Source organism: Trichechus manatus, unplaced genomic scaffold, assembly GCF_000243295.1.
Source record: "Trichechus manatus latirostris isolate Lorelei unplaced genomic scaffold, TriManLat1.0 scaffold00118, whole genome shotgun sequence".
In the NCBI taxonomy this organism is placed as follows: domain Eukaryota; kingdom Metazoa; phylum Chordata; class Mammalia; order Sirenia; family Trichechidae; genus Trichechus; species Trichechus manatus.
Genome location: NW_004444054.1, coordinates 4005602 through 4017982, shown reverse-complemented (window position 1 = coordinate 4017982; position 12381 = coordinate 4005602). Strand labels below are relative to the sequence as shown.

Here is a 12381-nt window from a genome sequence, read left to right as displayed (position 1 = left end):
AGGCTGGTGATGGTGTTTCTTAGTCTGGGTCCTGATTACATGGGTGTGTTCACTTTGTGAAAATCATCACACTGTACTTTTATGATTTGTGCACATTTTTGCATGTATATGTATAGTGGTTTAGAAAAATGGCTACAAATTCTTCAGCTTTCCTCCTATTGGAAGGTAAGGGTCTATGTCCTCTTTCCATGAGTCTGGGCTTGTGAATTGCTTGTAACCAACAGAAGGTGGGGGAAGTGATGAAGCAACACTTCCAAGGATAGGTTAGAAAAGGTGATGCAGCCTCTACCTTGTTTTCTCTACCTTTTGGAGCCACAAGCTGCCGTGCAAGAAGGCCAGTTACCCAGAAGTGCCATGATGTGAGGAAGCCCAGGTGACATGGAGAGGTCACATGTAGGTGCTCCAGTTGTCAGTCTGAACTGTGTTCCACCATCAACCACCAGACATATGAGTGAAGTCACCTCTAGATGAGTCCAGCCCCTGCCTTAGAGTATCCTCCAGTTGTTGATTCTTCTCAGTTGAAGCTGCAGATACTGTGGGGCAGAAAAAAAGCCATTCCTACTGTGCCCTTTTCAAAATCCTCACCTATGGAATCTGTGAGCAGAATAAAATATATTTTAAGCTGCTAAGTCTCAGGGTGATTTTTTTTTGTACATCAATGATAACTGGAATAGTATGTTAGACTCCAACAAAAAGTTTACTTAAAAAAAAAGCATTTTTCTTGTGCATGTTGCTTCAGCGAAGTCATTAATTATTACTGTTCTAGAGACGTGACTCCAGAGATACAATATTACATTTTTATTTTTTTGTCCCTCCAGCAACTTCTCCAAGATGGCTTCCAATGAGACTAACTCATCCACCCTCTGCCTTTCTCACCTACCACCCAAGGCGGCCAGCGTGGCACTCTCTCTATTCTACACAGCCCTCTTCATCTTCAGTGCCTTGGGCAAAAGGGCAAGAAGATCAACTCAACAGGCATCTACTTGGTCCACCTGGCAGTGTCTGACCTCCTGTTTACACTGGCCCTGCCCAGAAAAATCATCTAGTATGCCCTGGAGTCCAGCTGGCCTTTTGGTGACTGGTCTGCAGGCTGATGGCATTCATATTCTACTTGAACACCTACGGGGGTGTCTACCTCATGACATGTGTGAGCGTGGATCGTTACCTGGCTGTGGGCTGCGTTCACCGGGGTTCCCAGCTCCGCAAGGCTGGCTGAGCACAGTTGGTCTGTGTAGGTATCTGGGCTCTGGTGCTTCTGCATACCGCACCCTTGCTCTTCAACCCCATGACCAAGACTGTGGAAGACAAGCTGACGTGCATGGAGTACACCAGCGTTGAGCACATCCTCAGCCTGCTCTTCATGGTCCTAGTGGCCTGTACTCTAAGCTTCTATGGGCCAATGGGGATTATATTATTTTGTTATGTGAAGATCGTCTTGAAGCTGTGTAGGGCAGCCTGGGCACACCCTCTGACAAGCAAGGAAAGGCACCACCGCAGGGCCTGCCTGCTCATTCTGGTGGTGCTGGTCGCTGTGGTGGTGTTCTTCAGCCCCTACCACCTCAACATCACCCAGTTCATGCTGAGACAGCTGCTCCGTCCCTCATCCTGCCCAGAGCAGGACGTGTTCAAACTGTCTCTTCAGGTCACAGTGTCCCTCATGAATATGAACTGTTGTATTGACCCCATCATTTACTTCTTTGCATCTAAAGCCTATAGGAAATGGCTCCTCAGCATTTTAAAACTCCGAGTGTCAGCATATCCTCCTCTTCCTCATCAGGAAAAGCTTCCTCAGAAACACCAAGTCTCGACCAGACAGTAGGCTCTGTGCCCCTAGCGGAGAGCAAGGCCTAATGTGTCACTGGCTTTAAGATATAGGGAGGGAGCCGAGGTTTGGGGGCTTGAAGATTATACAATGGCGGGGGGGGGGGGGTTAAGAAAAAGAATACAAAACAACAAATGCAAAATTAGATACCCTTTTTTTTTCTTTTCCACAACAGGTTTGCTGCCAGAAAATGGGTGTTGGTGAAAACCATCGCAAAATCTAAGCCAAAATGGGAAATGAAAAGAGCCATATCAACATCATCATCACTGGATACGTAGATTTGGACAAGTCCACCACTCCTGGTCACTTGATCTACAAACGTGGTGGGATCGACAAAAGAACCATCGACAAATTTGAGAAGGAAGCTGCTGAGATGGGAAAGATCTCCTTAAAGTATGCCTGGGTCTTGGATAAACTGAAAACTGAACATGAGTGAGGCATCACCACCGATATCTCCCTGTGGAAATTTGAGACCAGCAGTACTATGTGACCATCCATCTTTGATGCCCGAGGACACAGAGACGTCGTCAAAAACATGATTACAGGAACATCACAGGCTGACTGTGCTGTACTGATGTCGCTGCTGGTGCTGGTGAATCTGAAACTGGTATCTCCAAGAATGGGCAGATTCTTGGGTGTGTTTCATACATGCTGGGTGTGGAACAACTAATTGTTGGTGTTAACAAAATGGATTCCACTTAGCCACCCTACAGCCAGAAGAGGTATGAAGAAATTGTTAAGGAAGTCAGCACCTGCATTAAAAAATTGGCTACAACCCTGACACAGAACTTGTGCCAATTTCTGGTTGGAATGATGACAACATGCTGGAGCCAAGGGCTAACATGCTTTGGTTCAAGGGATGGAAAGTCACCTGTAAGGATGGCGATGCGAGTGGGACCACGAAGCTCTGGATTGCATTCTGCCACCGACTTGTCCAACTGACAAGCCTCTGCATCTGCTTCTCCAGGATGTCTACAAAATTGGTAATATTGGTACTGTCCCTGTGGGCAGAGTGGAGATTGGTGTTCTCAAACAGGGCATGGTGGTCAACTTTGCTCCAGGCAACGTCACCACTGAAGTAAAATCTGTTGAAATGCACCATCAAATTTTGAGCGAAGCTCTGCCTGTGGACAACGTAGGCTTCAATGTCAAGAATGTCTCTGTCAAACATGTTTGTCATGGCAATGTGGCTGGTGACAGCAAAAATGACCCACCAATGGAAGCAGCTGGCTTCACTACTCAGGTGATCATCCTGAACCACCCAGGCCAAATCAGTGCTGGCTGTGCACCTGTACTGGATTGTCACACAGCTCACACTGCTTGCAAGTTTGCTGAGCTCAAAGAGAGGACTGATCTCCGTTCTGGTAAGAAGTGGAGGATGGCCTTAAATTCTTGAAGTCTGGTGACATGGTTCCTGGCAAGTCCATGTGTTATGGATTGAATTGTGTCCCCCCAGAATGTGTATCAACTTGGCTAGGCCATGATTCCCAGTATGTGCGATTTTCCACCATTTTGTCATCTGATCTGATTTTCCTATGTGTTGTAAATCCTACCTCTATGATGTTAATGGGGGCCCTGGTGACACAGTGGTTAAGAGCTTGGCTTAAGAACTTGGCTGCTTGAAACTCAGGGTGCTAGCCACACTCAAACCAGTCTCACTGCTTAAAAAAAGACAAAAACAAAAACAAAAAACAAATGCCAAGCCCCCTAAGCTGGGAACTCAGGACTATCTGTGCCCAAGCCAGTCTCGTGGCTTTAAAATATCACCATGCCCCCTAAGCTGGGAATTCAGGGCAGGCACTGCCCCTTTGCCTAGGCACTGGTATAACAGGTCCACAGACTTGTAGCGCCCTTCACCCCTGCCTAGACCTGTGTGGGCCGATTCAACACTGCAGGCCCTCGTTAGCATAGAACAACAGGGCATACACCTGAAGCCTATTTTCAACTGCAGCAGCCAAGGAGGAGTTGCAGATTTATGATATTTGACACCGCCTGCCCATTAAGCAGGGACCTCACCCACCCACATCAGGGGACTGAGGGCTGGCAGCATCATCCTCTCCATCTAGCCACCCACAAAAGGGGTCTGAGAATAAGCAGTGCCTCTCAGTCCTTACAGCGTACGGCATTGGGTGCCCAAGGACTGACTGCAAAACCTACCCACCTACATGCTCTAGGTGACAGGGACATGCCCTCCACCCAGGCACTCAGGGGCAGTCATCAGCCCCCTGCCTTGCTCAGCACATAGCCCGCTACTGTAGCCAGATACCTGTGCCTGCTCCGAACACTCCTACATAGCCCTACCCATCTAGGACTGTAGGTGAAATTCTGCACCACACACTCGGTGACTGACAACCTGGACACCTGAGCTGCATCCACACAAGAAAAGTGAACAGACTCTTGGGTTCACCCACCTAGTAGCTGCTCTAGCCACCTAGTGACAGGACATGAGAACTTCAAAGACACCAATAATGAAAGTAGCTCATGTGCCCAGCCTACTTGGGCATATCAATACAAAACAAAACAAAAAGCTAGGACACAGTAAACAAACGTACAATAAATAAATATAATAACATATTGATGGCGCGGAGACAACAGTCAGTATCAAACCACATACAGAAGCAGGTCAAGATGGCTCTAGAAAGCAACCAAAAAAGAATCAGGAAACCTTCTGGAGGAAGACAAGGTCTTGGAATTACCAGAGTTAGAATGCAAAAGACTAATATACAGAGGAAGGAAATCAGGCAAAACTCAGACCAAGCCAAGGAACACACAGACAAAGCAATAAAGGAATTCAGGAAAACAGTACAAGAACAGAACGACAAATTTAATAGGCTGCTAGAAAACAGAGAGACAGCAACTAGAAATCCAAAAGATTAACAATAAAATTTCAGAATTAGACAACTCAATAGAAGGTCATAGGAGGAGAATTGAGGCAATGGAAGTTAGAATTAGTGAGATGGAAGATAAATCCCTTGACACCAATTTATTTGAGGAAAAATCAGATAAAAGAATTTTTTAAAAATGAAGAAACTAAGAATTATGTGGGACACTATCTAGAGGAAAAACCTACAACTGATTGGAGTACCAGAACAGGTGGGGATAACAGAAAATATGGAGAGAATTGTTTATTTGCTGGCAGAAAACTTTACTGATATTCTGAACGATGAGATGATACCTATCCAAGAAGCTCAATGAACACCACACAGGGTAGATCCCAGAAGAAAGTTACCAAGACATATTATAATCAAAACTGCCAAAACCAAAGATAAAGATAGACTCTTGAGAGTGGCTAGGGATAAACAAAAAGTCGCCTACGAAGGAGAATCAGACTACTTAGCAGAAATCATGGAGGCAAGAAGGCAATGGGATGACATACATAGAGCCCTGAAGGAAAAAAAATTGCCAGCCAAGAATTATATATTCAGCAAAACTGTCTCTCAAATATGATGGTGAAATTAGGGCGTTTCCAGATAAACAGAAGTTAAAGGAATTTGTAAAAACTAAACCAAAATTACAAGAAATAGTAAAGGGAGTCCTCCAGTTAGAGAACCAACAATATCAGACAACAACCCAAGACTAGAACACAAATAGGACAGAACAACCAGAGATCAACCCAGATAGTGAAGTCACAAAAATAAATCAAAGCTAAAACACTGAAAATAGGGAAACAGAGACATCAATATGGAAATGATGACATTAAAACAACAAAAGAGGGAATAAATGGTGTAATCATAAAGCTTCCATATGGAGAGGAAATTAAGGTGGTATCAAGAAATAAAAGATTGGTTTAAACTTAGAAAAATAAAGGTAAATTTTAAGGTAACCACAAGGGAAGCTAAGAAATCTATCCATCAAAATAAAAAAGAAGAAAAACACAAAGACTCAGCAAACACAAAATCAACAATAATGAAAAAGTTGAAAAGAAAATACATAAAGAAAAACGACTCAGCACAGAAAGTGAAGTGGAACAAAGAAACTGTCAACACCACACACACACACAGAATCCATCAAAATGACAGCAGTAAACTCATATCTATCAATAATTACACTGAATGTAAATGGAGTAAATGCACCAATAAAGAGACAGAGAATGGCAGAATGGATAAAAAACATGATCTGTCTGTATGCTGCCTATAAGACACAAGCCTTAGACTCAAAGACACAAACAAACCAAAACTCAAAGGATGGAAGGAAATATATCAAGCAAACAACACTCAAAAAAGAGCAGAAGTGGCAATATTAATCTTTGACTAAATAGATTTTAAAACAAAATCCACCACAAAGGATAAGGAAGGACACTATACATTGATTAAAGGGTCAATACACCAGGAGGACATAACCATAATAAATGTGTATGCACCCAATGATCAGGCCCCAAAATACATAAAACAAACTCTAACAGCATTGAAAAGAGAAATATACAGCTCCACAATAATAGTAGGAGGCTTCAACACACCACTTTGGCAAAGGACAGAACATCTAGAAAGAAACTCAATAAAGACACAGAAGAGCTAAATGCTACAGTTAACCAACCTGACCTCATAGACATATAGAGAACACTCCACCCAACAGCAGCCAAGTATACATTCTTTTCCAATGCACATGGAACATTCTCCAGAATAGATCATATTTTAGGCCACAAAGCAAGTCTTTACAGAATCCAAAACATCGAAATATTACAAAGCATCGTTTCTGACCATACAGTCATAAAGTAGAAATCAATAACAGAAACAGCAAGGAAAAAAAATCAAATACATGGAAATTGAACAACATCTTGCTTAAAAAATTACCAGGTTATAGAAGAAATCAAGGATAGAATAAAGAAATTCATAGAATCAAATGAGAATGAAAACACATCCTACCAGAATCTTTGGGAGGTAGCTAAAGTAGTGCTCAGAGGTAAATTTATAGCAATAAATGCACACATCCAAAAAGAAGGGCCAAAACAAAACATTAACCCTACAGCTCGAATGAGTAGAAAGAGAGCAGCAAAAGAAGCCCTCGGGCACCAGAAGAAAGGAAATTATAAAGATTAGAGTAGAAATAAATGAAATAGAGAATAGAAAAACAATTGAAAGAATCAACAACACCAAAAGTTGGCTGTTTGAAAAGATCAACAAAATTGATAAACCACTGGCCAAACTGACAAAATAAAATCAGGAGAAGAAGCAAATAACCCAAATAAGAAATGAGGTGGGCAATATCACAACAGACCCAACTGAAATAAAAAGGATCATAACAGAATACTATGAAAAACTGTACTCTAACAAATTTGAAAACCTAGAGGAAATGAACAAATTTCTAGAAACACACTACCTACCTACCTAAACTAACATAAACTGAAGTAGAAAAACTAAATAAACCCATAACAAAAGAAGAGCTTGAAGAGATAATTAAAAAAAAAAAAACAACTCCCAACAACAACAACAACAACAAAAAAAACCCTGGCCCTAATGGCTTCATGGAAGAACTCTACCAAACTTTCAGAGAAGAGTTAACACCAGTACTACTAAAGATATTTGAGAGCACAGAAAACGAAGGGATATTCCTGAACTCATACTATGAAGCCAGCATAACCCTGATACCAAAACCAGGTAAAGACATCACAAAAAAAGAACATTATAGACCAATATCCCTCATGAACATAGATACGAAAATCCTCAACAAAATTCCAGCCAATAGAATTCAACAGCATATCAAAAAAATAATTAATCATAACCAAATGGGATTCATACCCAGGGATGGTTCAACATTAGAAAAACAATCAACGTAATCCATCACATAAACAAAACAAAATACAAGTACCACATGATCTTATCAACTGATGCAGAAAAGGCATTTGACAAAGTCCAACACCCATTCCTGATAAAAACTCTCAGTAAAATAGGAATAGAAGGGAAATGCCTCGACATAATAAAGGGCATTATACAAAGCCAACAGCCAACATCATTCTAAACAGAGAGAGTCTGAAAGCATTCGCCTCAAGAATGGGAACCAGACAAGGATGCCCTTTATCACAACTCTTATTCAGCATTGTACTTGTGGTCCTAGCCAGAGCGATAAGGCAAGGAAAAAAAAAAAAAAAAAGGGCATCCAAATTATTAAGGAAGAAGTAAACGTATCCCTATTAGCAGATGATATGATCTTATACACAGAAAACTCCAAAGAATCCACAAGAAAACTACTGGAACTAATAGAAGTATTCAGCAAAGTATCAGGATACAAGATAAACATACAAAAATTAGTTGGATTCCTCTACACCAACAAAGAGAACTTTGAAGAGGAACTCACCAAATCAATACCATTTACAACAGCCCCCAAGAAGATAAAGTACTTAGGAATAAACCTAACTGGAGACATAAAAGACCTATACAAAGAAAACTACAAGACACTACTGCAAGAAACTAAAAGAGACCTACATAAGTGGAAAAACATACAATGTTTATGGACAGGAAGACTCAACACTGTGAAAATTTCAGTTCTAACCAAAGAGATCTACAGATACAATGCAATCCTGATCCAAATTCCAATGATATTTTATAACGAGATGGAGAAACAAATCACCAACTTCATATGGAAAGGGAAGAGGCCCCGAATAAGTAAAGCATTACTGCAGAAGAACAAAGTGGGAAGCCTCACACTACCTGATTTTAGAACCTATTATATGGCTGCGGTGGTCAAAACACCCTGGTACTGGTACAACAACAGATACATAGACCAATGGAACAGAATTGAGAACCCAGATGTAAATTTATCCACCTATAAGCAGCTGATATTTCACGAAGACCTGAAGTCTGTTAAATGGGGAAACGACAGTCTCTTCAACAAATGGTGCTGGTATAACTGGACATCCCATCTGCAAAAAAATGAAACAAAACCATACCTCACACCATGTACAAAAACGAACTCAAAATGGATTGAAAACCTAAATATAAAATCTAAAATGATAAAGATCATGGAAAAAAATAGGGACAACGATAGGAGCCCTAATACATGGCGTAAATAGTATACAAACCATAACTAACAATGCAGGAACACCAGAAGAGAAACTGGATAACTGGGAGCTCCTAAAAATCAACACTTACGCTCATCAAAAGACTTCATCAAAAGAGTGAAAAGTGAAGGTACAGACTGGGAAAATTTTTTGGCTAAGATATACCTGATAAGGGTCTAATCTCTAAAATCTGCAAGATACTGCAACACCTTAACAAAAGACAAATAACCCAGTTAAAAAATGGGCACAGGATATGAACAGACACCTCACCAGACACATGAGGAAATTGCTCACGATCTTTAGCCATTAGAGAAATGCAAATCAAAACTACAATGAGATATCATCTCACCCTGACAAGACTGGCAGTAATAAAAAAAACACAAAATAATAAATGTTGGAGAGGTTGTGGAGAGACTGGAACACTTATGCACTGCTGGTGGAAATGTAAAATGGTACAACCACTTTGTAAAACAATTTGGTGCTTCCTTTAAAAGCTAGAAATAGAAGTACAGTGCAATCCAGCAATCCCACTCCTTGGAATATATCCTAGAGAAATAACAGCTGTCACATGAATAGCCATATGCTCACCCATGTTCATTGCAGCATTGTTCACAATAGCAAAAGTATAGAAACAACCTAGGTGGCCATCAACGGATGAAGGGATAAACAAATTATGGTACATATACACAATGGAATACTATGCAACAATAAGGAAAAATGATGAATCCGTGAAACATTTCACAACATGGATGAATCTGGAGGGCATTTACTGAGTGAAATTACCAAAAAATAAAAAACCTAAACACATTGTTGTCGAGTCGATTCCCACTCAGAGCGACCCTATAGGACAGAGTAGAACTGCTCCATAGGGTTTCCGAGGAGTGGCTAGTAGATTTGAACTGCTGACCTTTTGGTTAGCCGCCTTAGCTCTTAACCACCGTGCCACTGAGTGAAATTAGTCACGAAAGGACAAATATTGTATGAGACCATTATTATAAGAACTCAAGAAAAGGTTTAAATGCAGAAGAAAACACCCATTCTTCAATGGTTACGAGGGTGGGGGGGCGGCGAGTGGAATTCACTAACTAGATAGTAGACAAGAATCATCTTAGGTGAAGGGAAAGACAACACACAATACAGAGGAAGTCAGCACAACTGAACCAAAGCAAAAGCTAAGAAGTTTCCTGAACACATCCAAACTATTGAGGGACAGAGTAGCTGGGGCTGGGGTCTGGGGATCATAGTTTTGGGGGACATCTAGGTGAATTGGCATAATAAAATTTATTAAGGAAATGTTCTGCATCCTACTTTGGTGAGTGGCATATGGGGTCTTAAAAGTTCGCAAGCGGCCATCTAAGATGCATCAATTGGTCCCAACTCACTTGGAGCAAAGGAGAATGAAGAATACTGCAGACACAAGAAAAATATTAGCCCAAGAGACTAAAGGCCCACATAAACCAGAGATTCCATCAGCCTGAGACCAGAAGAACTAGATGGTGCCCGGCTACCACCAATACCGCCCTGCCAGGGAACACAACAGAGAGTCCCGGACAGAGCAGGATAAAAGTGTGGAGCAGAACGGAAATTCACGTAAAAAGACCAGACTTAATGGTCTGAAAGAGACTGGAGGAACCCCCCAGCACTATGGCTCCCAGATGCTCTGTTAACCCAGAACTAAAACCATTCCCGAAGCCCACTCTTCAAAGATTAGACAGGACTATGAAACAAAAAAATAATACACATGAGGAGTGTGCTGCTTAGTTCAATCAGATACATGAGACCAAATGGGCATCTCCTGCCCAGAGGCAGGATGAGACAGCAGGAAAGGACAGGAACTGGTTGAATGGACACAGGGAACCTGGGGTGGAAAGGGGGAGCTTGTTATTACATTGTAGGGACTGAAACTAATGTCACAAAACAATATGTGTATAAATTTTTGTATGAGAAATTAACTTAAGCTGTAAATTTTCACCTAAAGCACAAAAAAAAAAAAAAAAAAAAAAACTCGGCTGCTAACCAAAATGCCAGCAGTTTGAATCCACCAACCTTGGAAACCCTATGGGGCAGTTCTACTCTGTCCTATAGGGTGACTATGAGTCGGAGCAATGGATTTGGTCTTGGTTTGGGTTTATGATGTTAATGAGGCAGGGTTAGAGGCAGTTATCTTAATGAGGCAGGACTCAATCTACAAAACTAGGTTGTATCTTGAGTCAATCTCTTTTGAGATATAGACGAAAGAATCAAGCAGAGAGACAGGAGGACCTCATACCACCAAGAAAATAGTGCCAGGAGCACAGTGTGTCATTTGGACCTGGAGTCCCTGCTCTCAGAAGCTCCTAGACCAGGGGAAGCTTGATGACAAGGAACTTTCTCCCAGCTGACAAAGACAGAAAGCTTTCCCCCGGAGCTGGTGCCCTGAATTTGGATTTCTAACCTACTAGACTGTGAGAGAATAAATTTCTGTTTATTAAAGCCATCCACTTGTGGTATTTCTGTTATAGCAGCACTAGATAACTAAGACAACATGTGTGTTGAGAGCTTCTCTGACTATCCTCTGGGTCGTTTTGCTGTTCACGATATGAGACAGACAGTTGCTGTGGGTGTCATCAAGGCAGTGGACAAAAAGGCTGCTGGAGCTGGTAAGATCACCAAGTCTGGTCAGAAAGCTCGGAAGGCTAAATGAATGTTAGCCATAACACCTGCCACCCCAGTCTTAATCAGTGGTGGAAGAACTCTCTCAGAACTGTTTATCTCAATTGGCCATTTAAGTTTAATAGCAAAAGACTGGTTAATGATAACAATGCATCATAAAACCTTCAGAAGGAATGGAATGTTCTGTGGACCAATTATTTCTTGTGTGGCAGTTTTAAGTTATTAGCTTTTAAAATGAGTACTTTTCCAATGGAAATAACTTTTAAATGGAAACACAAATCTGTCACAGAATTTTAGGACCCATTAAAACATAGTTTAATGATTAAAAATAAATTATATCCAGGGTCTTGGAAGGGACTGTGTAGTGAGGGACCCTGAAGCTTGAACTTTATTAGCTTCACGATAAATCCACTTCTAAGGTGTCATAACTCATAACATCGGAGCTCCTTGACCTCTGAAGGTTGTATGTGGCATTTCTTCATCCGGAAAAAGTGTATTTTCACAGTAAATGCAAACAAGACAAAAAGAATTATTGCCTGAGTACTAGATCAGAAATTTAGAGTGTGTTTCAACTTGGGGAAATGAAACGTTGTAAAGGGCAAGAACGTCACTCACCACCAAAACGAGAAAGCAAGCAAACAAACCACTGCTAAATGCTTACAGTGAACATTTACTAAAACACCAAGGTTTTTCTGGAAAAGTCAAAAAGCACCAGGAGGCTACACTCTGGATGCCTCTGGAGAGGGGCGGGGAGTGGGATTTTGTGTTTATTTAGTTGGAATTTTGTGCAACAAAAAAGCATTCACATATTACTTTTTTTTTTTATTGTACTTCAGGTGAAGGCTTACAGAACAAATAGCTTCTCATGAAACAGTAGTACACATATTGTTTTATGACATTGGTTAACAACCCC

The 12381-nt window shown here is 41.2% G+C and overlaps 2 pseudogenes; both read left to right on the top strand.

Annotated features, from left to right (window-relative positions):
* Positions 1 to 666: 666 nt before the first annotated feature.
* LOC101361803 (G-protein coupled receptor 183-like) lies at positions 667 to 1913 on the top strand (annotated as a pseudogene).
* Positions 1102 to 11499, top strand: LOC101356823 (elongation factor 1-alpha 1-like; annotated as a pseudogene).
* Positions 11500 to 12381: the final 882 nt, after the last annotated feature.